Source organism: Bombina bombina, chromosome 5 (assembly GCF_027579735.1).
Source record: "Bombina bombina isolate aBomBom1 chromosome 5, aBomBom1.pri, whole genome shotgun sequence".
NCBI classification, from domain to species: domain Eukaryota; kingdom Metazoa; phylum Chordata; class Amphibia; order Anura; family Bombinatoridae; genus Bombina; species Bombina bombina.
In genome coordinates this window covers 1,089,321,604-1,089,333,826 of record NC_069503.1, presented here as the reverse complement: position 1 = coordinate 1,089,333,826, position 12,223 = coordinate 1,089,321,604, and positions in this window count along the sequence as shown.

The following is a 12,223-nucleotide window of genomic DNA, read 5'->3' as shown; positions in this document are numbered from 1 at the left end:
ATCGTTATTTTTCATTGAGCACATATTTTTGCAGTTCACGTATACAGGCACGTAACACTGTTTGCACTGAGCTCAATCTCTTACCTTATTCCGTAAGCGGAATACCGTTACTGAACCTCCAACGAGGTACAGTGTATCGACTTATTATTCAAAGCTCTTAGTACATAGGGAATCATCATGAGTCAGAGTGAAGGTTGATCTCGTAGTTAGGACTTATCCAATCTCGCTCAATATATTATACACACAGAATATCAGGGAAACCGATCAGGCTTAATCGCATCAGAGTTGTAACATAGCACAAATTAATTAGAAATATCACCCTGGTTTTAAATTTTAAATTTTAAATTGTATAAGTGTTTTTGATTTTTGTTTTTGATTTTATATTGTTAATACATGGATCCATGTAAATTGACTTGCTGTATGTCATTGTAAATCATTTTTATTGTATTTGTACAAGATTTTTATGGTATCTGTATAAGATATTTAATCTCCAGCTGTTCTTAGAAGATTGTTTTTAATAAAATTATCTACCAATAATAAGCTGAAAATTGCTTATGGTTTTATTCTGAACCCTGCCTCATACATTGGCGCTTTGATATTTTTCTGGTTAATAATTGTAGGTAGGTGGCGGCGATGTTAGGGAGGGCAGATTAGGGGTTAATAAAATTTATTATAGTGTTTGCGAGGTGGGAGTGTAGCGGTTTAGGGGTTAATACATTTATTATAATGGCGGCGAGGTCCGGTCGGCAGATTAGGGGTTAATAAGTGTAGGTAGGTGGCGGCCGACGTTGGGGGGGGCAGATTAGGGGGTAATAAATATAATATAGGTGTCGGCGATGTTAGGAGCAGTAGATTAGGGGTTCATAGCTATAATGTAGGTTGCGGCGGTGTCCGGAGAGGCAGATTAGAGGTTAATAATATAATGTAGGTGTCAGCGATAGTGGGGGCGGCACATTAGGGGTCAATAAGTGTAAGGTATGGGGTGTTTAGACTCGGGGTTCATGTTTGGGTGTTAGGTGTAGACTTAGAGAGTGTTTTCCCCATAAGAAACAATGGGGCTGCGTTAGGAGCTGAACGCTGCTTTTTTGCAGGTGTTAGGTTTTTTTTCAGCCAGCTCAGCCCCATTGTATCCTATGGGGATATCGTGCACAAGCATGATTTTCCATCTTACCGCTACCGTAGGCAAAGCTTGTATTGAGGGTTGAAGTGGAGCCAAATTATGCTCAACGCTCCCTTTTCTGAGGCTAACGCAGCCATTCAGACAACTCTAAATACCAGCGTTGTCTTAAGGGTGCGCTGGAAAAAAAAGGAGCGTTAGCACCGCGGGTCTTTACCGACAAAACTCTAAATCTAGGCGAGGGTTTTTTAAAGGGAAATTAAACCCAAAATGTTCCTTTCATGGTTCAGAGAGAGCTTGTGATTTTAAACAAGTTTCCAAATGACTTCTATAGTTGAATTAGCTTCATTCTCCTGTTATCCTTTATTGAAAAGAATACCCACTGTGTGTATATATATATAGGTATATTAATTCTAAAGCTACAGACACACAGAAATTTAAGCAATATTATTCCAACCACTTGAGATTTAAATTTACTTAGTGCTGACAGCTTTCTGCTTCTAAATGACACTTTATGATACTTAACATGCAGGATGTCATACATTTGCATTAAGTGCTGTAATATGTCTTGAATAGTCATGACTCATTTAAAAAATCGATATATGTTAGTTAACATATTATTAGCATTCAGGTTTCAAATAAAATTCCACAGAATCTGTTAAGCATAATATACATGAATTTTTTTTTTTTTTTTTAACAGAAAACATTTGTTTAAAACGCACAGCTTCTAAAGAAACTAAAGATACAATTCAGTACTATGTAATTTCATAAACTAACTGTCATATTATAAACATGTTTTTCATATTTTATTAGCTTTGTCTTCTTTGTATGTATGTACAGTAGGTATGTACAGTGTGCATGTATGTACATTATGTGTGTACTGTATGTATGTAGATTATGTGTGCATGTACAGTATGTATGTATGTACAGTATGTATGCATGTACAGTATGTATGTACAGTATGTATGCATGTACAGTATGTATGTACAGTATGTATGAATGTACAGTATGCATGTACAGTATGTATGCATGTACAGTATGTATGTATGTACAGTATGTATGCATGTACAGTATGTATGTACAGTATGCATGCATGTACAGTATGTATGTACAGTATGCATGTACAGTATGTATGTATGTACAGTATGTATGCATGTACAGTATGCATGTACAGTATGTATGCATGTACAGTATGCATGTACAGTATGCATGTACAGTATGCATGCATGTACAGTATGTATGTACAGTATGTATGTATGTACAGTATGTATGCACAGTATGTATGCATGTACAGTATGTATGTATGTACAGTAAGTATGTGCAGTATGTATGCATGTACAGTATGTATGTATGTACAGCATGTATGTTTGTACAGTGTGTATGCATGTACAGTATGTATGTACAGTATGTATGCATGTACAGTATGTATGTACAGTATGTACATTATGTATGTACAGTATGTATGTACAGTATGCATGCATGTACAGTATGTATGTACAGTATCTATTTACATTATTTATGTGTTTATGTATGTATGTACAGTATGTACATTATGTATGTACAATATGTATGTACAGTATGTATGCATGTACAGTATGTATGTACAGTATGTAGGTACATTATGTATGTATTTATGTATGTATGTACAGTATGTATGTACATTTTGTATGTATGTATGCATGTATGTGCAGTATGTATTTATGTATTGTATGTATGTACAGTATGTATGTATGTACAGTATGTAGGTACATTATGTATGTATTTATATATGTATGTAAAGTATGTATGTATGTACAGTATGTATGTACATTATGTATGTATGTATGTGCAGTATTTATTTATGTATTGTATGTAGGTACATTATGTACAGTATGTATGTACATTATGTATGTATGTATGTGCAGTATATATGTATGTATAGTATGTAGGTACATTATGTATGTATGTACAGTATGTATGCATGTATGTATGTATGTACAGTATGTATGTATGTATGTATGTATGCATGTATGTACAGTATGTATGTATGTATGTATGTATGTGCAGTATATATGTATGTATAGTATGTAGGTACATTATGTATGTATGCACAGTATGTATGCATGCATGTATGTATGTACAGTATGTATGTATGTATGCATGTATGTACAGTATGTATGTATGTATGTATGTACAGTATGTATGTATGTATGTACAGTATGTATGTATGTACAGTATGTATGCAATTATGTATGTATGTACAGTATGTATGTATGTATGTACAGTATGTATGTATGTATGTATGTATGTACAGTATGTATGTATGTACAGTATGTATGCATGTATGTATGTATGTACAGTATGTATGTATGTATGTATGCATGTATGTACAGTATGTATGTATGTACAGTATGTATGTATGTACAGTATGTATGTATGTATGTATGTACAGTATGTATGTACAGTATGTATGTATGTATGTACAGTATGTATGCATGTATGTATGTATGTATGTACAGTATGTATGTATGTATGTATGCATGTATGTACAGTATGTATGTATGTATGTATGTATGTACAGTATGTATGTATGTATGTATGTATGTATGTATGTACAGTATGTATGTATGTTAGTATGTATTTTATTTGAAATATATATATCTAAAATGTTTGTTTTAATTCATTTATGGTTGCATTTGTTTCAATCAAAATTTGTTTGAAATTTTTGTTTCCAACTAAAATTTTAGTTTTTGCTATATTGCAGATTCTTGCCATTTTTCTTTATCTGAAGCTGTAATTAGCTATATTAGCTTTAATTTTGTCATTCAATTTGATTCTTAAAGGGACAGGAAACCTCATGATTCATAGAACATACAATTTTCAACAACTTTTAGATTTACTTTTATTATCACATATGCTTCATTCTCTTGTTATCCTTTGCTGAAGGAACAACATTGCACTGGTGGCAGCTAGCTGAACACATCTGGTCAGAAAATCACAAGAGAAAAAAATATGCAAGCAGCAATCACCAGCTTGCTACCACTAGTGTAGGATATGTGCGTATTCATTATCAACAATGGATACCAAGTGAACAAAGCACATTTGAAAATAGAAGTAATTTTAAAAGTGTCTTAAAATTGCATGCTCTACCTGATTCTTGCAAGTTTAATTTTGACCTGCCTTTCCCTTTAAACTTATTCTTTTATTTATACATCTAATTGTTGTGCTCTGTATGTTTGGTAAAACTAAAAAGTTTACAAAAAGGTACAGTAACTACTAGAATACTTACTATACTGAAAGTGTTTTTTTCTTTTGGCTGCTGGTTTTGACTATAAGTTTTATTTTTCCAGTTTGAGTCTGTTCTGAAGCTGCACAGTTACTTTTTTATACTATTTTATAATAGATTCTGCCGGCAGCAACCAGTTCTTTTTAAATGAAAAGAAAAAAAAATGAAGAGAAATAATCTTTGTGTTTAGTTAGTAAAGTTGTAGAGGGCCATTGATCACTGATCAGTACGCAGTTTGAATAGTTGTCCCTATAGATAAGTTCTCCACTGCTCACTCTGCATTTACATTTTTCTTTGTTATGATTTCATTAGAGTCCTAAGTCTGCCAAATAGAATTTTCCTCTTGTGTAACAACTAAATACGACTTTGGTGGGAAAAAAAATGCATCTAATACATCTAATACAAAATCTACAAGAACATCAGTGGCTGCTCGCAGTTTGTTTCGATAGTTTGGGTCACGACCTTAGGCCAGTGTTACACATTATTTGTAACTGACCTACTTAAAAAAGGTAGCAGTACCACCAGCATTGCTATGCTGCTTCTGTGACAAAACCACTGGATGTGTCTGTCCATAGCCTTCTCCAGTTCCTCCACAGATCTGTGCACTGGCAGCTCTGCAATAAGTTAAAAATCGCCCTTCCATTTCCCTCCCCCCCCCCTGAGAATGCTAGTATATATATTAATTAAAATGTCCCCCCCCTAATCTGCTGCCCCCAACGTCGCCTCCACCTACCTACAATTATTAACCCCTAATCTGCCAACCGGATCTCAAATGTGTTATATTTGAGAGCAATTGTTGATCGGTCATTTTTCCCCGTTGGAGGGGATGGTATCAATTGTTTGCATAGTGATAAATAATGAAATACAGATACATTAAACAGACAAATAAAACAAATTAATTCAAGAAGAGAAAGGGCCCTGTTCCAAAGATCTTACAATCTACTGGATATGAATACATTAGTGTGTGATATTTAAACACATATTTGTCATTGTCCTGCTTTTTTATGCTATTTGATTAATGTTGGCATAAATTGTTACTTTATGTACTATGTAATAAATAGGTACACCAAATATGAGTAATATGGAATACACTTAAAGGGACAGTCTAGACCAAGCACATATTTTTTATTACTTTTTGTTACATACCAGAGAAGAATCCTGCAACTGGTCCCACGTGTATAATCTTGTAAGAAGTACATAAAATATTTAAATATTGTTTGTTACGAGCTGAAAATGGCCACCAAGCTCCTCCCACCTATTGCATGTATATTTTGGTATGTTAAGTTTCTGTAAGCAGGATTGACTGAGGAATAACTTTTCCTACTCTCACATGCTGATTAGTGCATGTGCAATTTGAAATAGCTAACCGAAAAACATTAAACATGCACTGCTAAACTGTCATAGAAGAAAACAGCTAACTGGATGGCTAAGAAGAAAGCTGTGAGCAGAGCTTGGCGGACATTTTTGGCTGCTAACAAACAATTAATATTTAGAAGTTTCATGTACTACTTTGTAGTTGATCAGTGGATATAATAGAAAATGACCACTAGATGTCTCTAATGAATCGATATTGACTTTATTAGGTGCTGGGGTTCGTTTAAAATAGGTTAGCTTTCTAGTAAGCTGGAGGGTATACATTTGTGATATTTATAAGTAGGTGGTATCTATGGAAAAGGATCTAGCTTGTTATAATGTACTTAGTAGGAATTTAAAAAAATATTATAAGAAACTGTTTACAACAGTATTTGGAAAAATAAATTCTAAGCCCTTAAAAGAGACATCAAACACTTTGAGATGGTAATATAAAAAAATGATAAATCACATAAATAAATAAAACTCAGCAAAACACTTTCATTATTTTTTTTTGTCCCCTTTTCTGTAATTCCATTCTAAAATTGTGAGATTTTCAGTTCCTGTTGGAAATGGAAATTCAGATTAGACATGTGAGATTCATTTTGTAATGAATTCGAATTCGGACGAAATTGATTCAATTCAGAGATTCAGACCTATTCAAATATCCGAATTGAATCCCTGGCGAAATCATACTAATCCGAATGATTTTTTTCCAAAAGATTTGAATCGTTTGGAGTTATTCCTTTTTATTCGGATGTGCAGGGCCCAGTTGTCTGACTTGGTGTAAATAATATTATTAAATCCAAAGAACCTGCAAATCGGTAGATAATGAGATATCATTGTCAAAATATTAATATATGAGTGAGATAGAACAGTGAAAATGTAAATTCGGTGTTGGTAGTATGTATTGTATAACTTGGTATTACCACTTGACCAATACAAATCAACGTAACATAACTAACGAATGACAACTAATCAATTTGAATACATTAGTTTTATTCTAATGAGTGTAGTGGCATATTCTTCTACGGAATTCTTGTCCAATCAGTTGATTCCTTTTGTTTTGTGGGTTGGATTACTGTCAAAGTGATAGTCTTCTAGTCCAATAATCTGATTATTTTACTTTTGGGGGTTGGATTACTGGCACAAACTATGCAATGTGCTTTTAAAATTGCTTTGCTTTCCTCAAGGGTGGTGCTGTGCTGTGCTTTTGTTGTTATTGTAGCAGAGGGGAGATATTTCATTCAGATTTGCAGGCTGACATCAGCAGAAGACTAGCCCTGAAGTTGAACTGAAGAGAAGAAGGCACAGTGTCTTAGAGTTTTACTGGTCTGCATGAAAAATGTAATTAGTAAAAAAAGTATTTTTTGTTATTATTATTATTGTTTGTGAAATTGGGACTCAAGGGAGAAAGTTTTATAACAGTCAAATATCTTTTTTTCGTTATTATAGTTATTTTTTTCATTAATAATTTTATTTGAAGTTATCACTAGAGTAGTTAGATAAATATTATTATAATTTTCTAGTTGCTTGCTAACATTTTAAGACGTGGGGGACTTCTTGGGACTTCTAGGAGCTCTATCAGATTTTTTGTTTGTTTGTTTTAAGAGAGTTACTTAAACTTAGATAACAGGCACACTTGTTGTTGAGCAGATGATTTTGAACACAGTAGCAGAAGACACATTATACTATATTATTATTATTATTATTATTTACTCTCTCAAAATATAATGTGATTATTTTGTTAAGGCTGCCCTCGATCAGGACACCGGAAGGTTGGCAACACTTCTGGGGTCGTGTTGAAAAATATCTGGCCACTTTCATCACAGTGTAAAAGATAGCCATCTCCTTAGGCAGGAACAGAGAATGGCAGGCTTTGCAGAGCACCGTCTCAAACAAGATGTGAGTACAAGATGGAACTCCTCATTAGATATTCTGGAGCGTATATTAGAACAGCAAAAGTCAATTCATGCAATGGCATACAAACATTCCATTGGCATTGCCAGACCACTGGGCAGGGAGGATTGGGCCATGATTAAACAGTTAGTGGCAGTCTTCACGCCTTTTCGGGCGGTGACTGAAAATTTAAGCCAAGAGAACACTAGCCTGGCACAAGTCATTCACCTCTTCACCCACCTCTCGAACAAATTAGATGCTTTCCTTTGCAATAGGGAACTATTGCCTGGTGGTAATCTACTTGTTGATGTCGCTGCCCTTGTAAGGAGGTTGAAGAAGCAACTGACTCGGCACGTAAAATAGTGCATCAACACTTACCCTCACTTCATGCTAGCCACAATTTGCTATCCTAGATTAAAGGGTAAAATAGCACTCCGCACAAATACCTTGACCACATGGAGGGACAAATTGATAGAGAGGATGTGTAACGAGTTTTGCGTTCTGGCCAAAAAGTGAGCATTACAGCCTAAAACAACAAGATCTGTACCGTCATCTAAAGTCAGTAGTGTGAGTTTTATGCTACAAATCTGTTACATAAAACTCATAACTAAAGTGTTACAAAGTACACTAACACCCACCTATTAACCCCCTAAACCGAGGCCCTCTGCATCTCAAACACTATATTAAATTTATTAACCCCTAATCTGCCGCTCCCGACATCGTTGCCACTAAAAAAATGTATTAACCCCTATTCCACCGCTCCCCAACATTGTCGCCACTATAATAAACTTATTAACCCCTAAACCGCCGCCCTCCCACATCGCAAACACTATTTAAATATTATTAACCCTTAATCTGCCGTCCGCCCACACCGCCACTATAATAAACATATTAACCCCTAAACCGGAAGCTGCCACAACGAAATATACTAAAATAAAATATTAACCCCTAAACTGAAAGCCCCCACAACAAAATAAACTAATTTAAACTAGTAACCCCTAAACCTAATGACCCAGTAGAGGGTTGGCCATTTTGTTTAGGAAACGACACGCAGTAAACATTCTACAAACATACGAAGATAGTGAGGGCAGGTTTCTTATTTTAAAAATCAAACTACAGAGTACAATATACATTCTTTGCAACATTTATGCACCCAGCAACAAAGACCTTCCCTTTTGGGATAGACTCATACAGGCTTTGTCTCCTTTTGTGGGCTTCCCATTTATACTAGGTGGAGACTTTAATTTGGCCCCTAGCCCACAGTTGGATAGGACTTGGCTGAATCCCGAAGAAGTTAACCCTAGGATCCAGAGATATAGGGGTAAATTCAAACAGAAAGTATTTAAAAAATTACAATTGGAACTGGAGGTGTGTGACATTTGGAGACGGAGGCACCCGACGGATAAAGACTACACGTGTCTATCGAAAGCTGCGGGTTCACTTTCTAGAATAGATATAATCTGGGTCTCGGACTCTCTGATTCCCTGTATCGGTCAAGAGACAATTCACACAATTTTACTCTCAGACCACGCTCCTGTTGGGATGACGCTGGGGCTCAGTGGGCCCAAATCAAACAGAAATACGCTCAAATTTCCTTCCTATCTGATGCAATCAGAGGCCTTTCAGAAATATTTGGTACACAGTTGGAATGACTATCTCACTGATAACCAACAACATCTAGAAACACCTCACCTGTTTTGGGATACAGCTAAAGTTGTCCTTACAGGACATTTAATTTCTTATGTGGCAGCTCTGAAACAAACTTCAAAAAAAATATAATGATCTACATAAGGAACTTGAGCATTCTTTTAAGACATCTAGTGTTACCAAGTCTAGAGACGCATATGACATTTTCCTCTTAGTTAAAGAGGAAATGGACACCTTTCTAAAGCAAAAAGCTACATCAGGGCTCTTAAAAACTGTGAGTAAATTTCATAGATTTAGGAATAGATCAGGCAGATTACTAGCTTCCCTGGTAAATAGAAGGGAGACACGGCGAGAGGTTGCGGCTTTGCAATATAAGGGCAATACCTATAAAACGACAACAGAGGTTGCGCAATGTTTTGCATCATACTATAAAAATTTATATGCAAAACAACCGGAAGCGGCGATGTAAACCTTGGAGCAATTTTGGAGTACAGTAACACTTCCTCAACTGAATGAGGACCAGCTTGACTCCCTTAATGCGCCCATCTCGGTGGAAGAGATTCAGTCCACAATTAAATCAATAGCCTTGGGCAAGGCAGCAGGGCCTGCCGGCCTGCCAATAGAGTTCTATCGGATGTTGTTGCCTCAAGTTTCTTCTATACTAAGTAAGCTTTATAATGGCCTTCTTCGGGGAATGTTCTTCCTTCCAATACCTTCTCCTCTGCGCACATAACTCTAATTCCCAAGCCGGGCAAGGATCTCTCTTTTCCAGAGTCATATCGCCCGATCTCGCTCCTCAGTGCAGATTACAAAACATTCACAAAAATCCTGGCAAACCGTTTAAAAAACATTTTACCCTCTCTCTTGTACTCTGACCAGACAGGCTTTGTGTATAAGCGTACCTCTGTGACCAATCTTAGATGAGTGCTTCAGGTAATAAATCACTACTGGGAGTGGGGAAACGCCCTCCCTGATGCTGAAAAATCGGAAGCCTTTCTTTTGTCCCTCGATGCGGAAAAGGCTTTTGATCGAGTGGAGTGGCCCTATCTTTTGATGCGCTGGAACGCTTCAATTTTCAGGGTCCCTATATACAAACGCGTAAAATTTATTCTACTCCTTCTGCTCGAATACTAGTTAATGGTTGCTTCTCTAAGGGACTTTTTCCTGGAGAGAGGCACCAGACAGGGATGCCCTCTGTCCCCCTTCATCTTCGATCTGGCTTCGGAGCCCTTGGCGGTAAAGTTGAGGCAGATTTTCCCAGGGGTTAGCATCAAAAATAGTACACATAAATTGGCCCTTTATGCGGATGACATGCTGTTTGTAGATTCCCCAAAACTTTATATACCCATCATCATAGATACCCTAGAAATGTTTGGCAAATTCTCAGGCTACAAGACAAACAGCTCCAAGTCAGAAATCTTATGGCTACATAAAAACAGTTCTGAACCCACAACCTACCCTTTTGTGGAGGTATCCAATTCACTAACCTGCTTAGGCATACATCTGAGTAAAAATCCCAATAAATTGTATAGACTGAATATTGAGACCCAGTGTAATACTATATGCTCCCGGCTTAATCGTTGGAGGGACCTACCCTTGGGCCTTACTGGCCGTATCAATTTGTTTAAAATGTCACTCTTACCTAAGATCCTATACCCTCTACTTATGCTACCATTTTTAATGACCAGAGGAGATATCAAAAGGCTTGAGAGAGCTATTGGTCACTTTATATGGCGGGGCGGAAGACGAGGATAGCAGCATACAAACTTCAACTCTCCTATTTGGATGGAGGATTGGGTCTCCCAAATATACAATTTTACAATTGGGCAACTTTGTTGCAACTGGTTATGGATTGGCAATTAGATACAGGACATTTCTATGACAAATCACTAGAGGGAGCGGTCACGGCACCATATGCTTTGACTTCTCTTCCCTATTGCCCCTTAAGGGAACTTCCGCTGCATATAAAAAATAACATCTTATTTAGAGATCCCTTAAGGGTGTGCTCTCAAGCTCATAAAATGCTGGGACACCTACACCCCTCCCCAAAACATATCCCTATTACGGGGAACCCTAGTTTCCCAGCAGGAGATGACCACGCGCCTTTTGCGCTGTGGAGGGAGAGGGGACTTTGTAGGGTGGGAGACACTCTGGATCCACTGTCGCACACTATGAAAACCTTCCAAGATCTGAAATCTAAATTTGACATATCTCATAAGCACTTCTTTGCCTACCTTTAACTTAGATACTATATATCATCTCTGATAGAGTCTGATCCGAATTTTTGGAAACAATCTCCCTTTGTAATCTCACACACAGCATTCACTTTGGGGAGATACTTAATATCAGAATTCTACAAAGTATTACTGAGACACCAATCTACTAGGGCCAACACTGACATTTTGAGGGCTCTACAGCTGGACACCACAACTGACATATCACAGACCTTAGAAATAGCCTTTTAAAAGTCAAATCAAATACATTGAATATGACATTGTGTGAGGTGCAGTTTAGACTACTAAATAGAGATTACATCACACCTAGTAGATGGATAAAATGGAACCTACAGCACCCAAATCATTGCGCAAAATGTCAATACCCTAACCCTACCCTAGCCCACAATTTTTTTACATGCCCATTGATTTGACGCTTCTGGGGACTATTACAATACTGGTTGAAAACATTACTATCTATTGACATTATCTTTGACATCAATAGGATCTATTTGTTAAGGTGGGAAAACATAAATACCAAACTTCACTCATTACTAAACCTCTGTGCACTTGTGGCAAGAAACTGCATTCTGACCTTGTGGTGTTCTGAGAGCCCCCACCCACCTTGACACAGTTTAAAAAAAGCCCTATACAAGCACATTTTCATAGATCAACAAGACGCTCTATTGAATACTAGGGACAGGCTACCAGCTTTCTTGAAAAAGTGGAGAC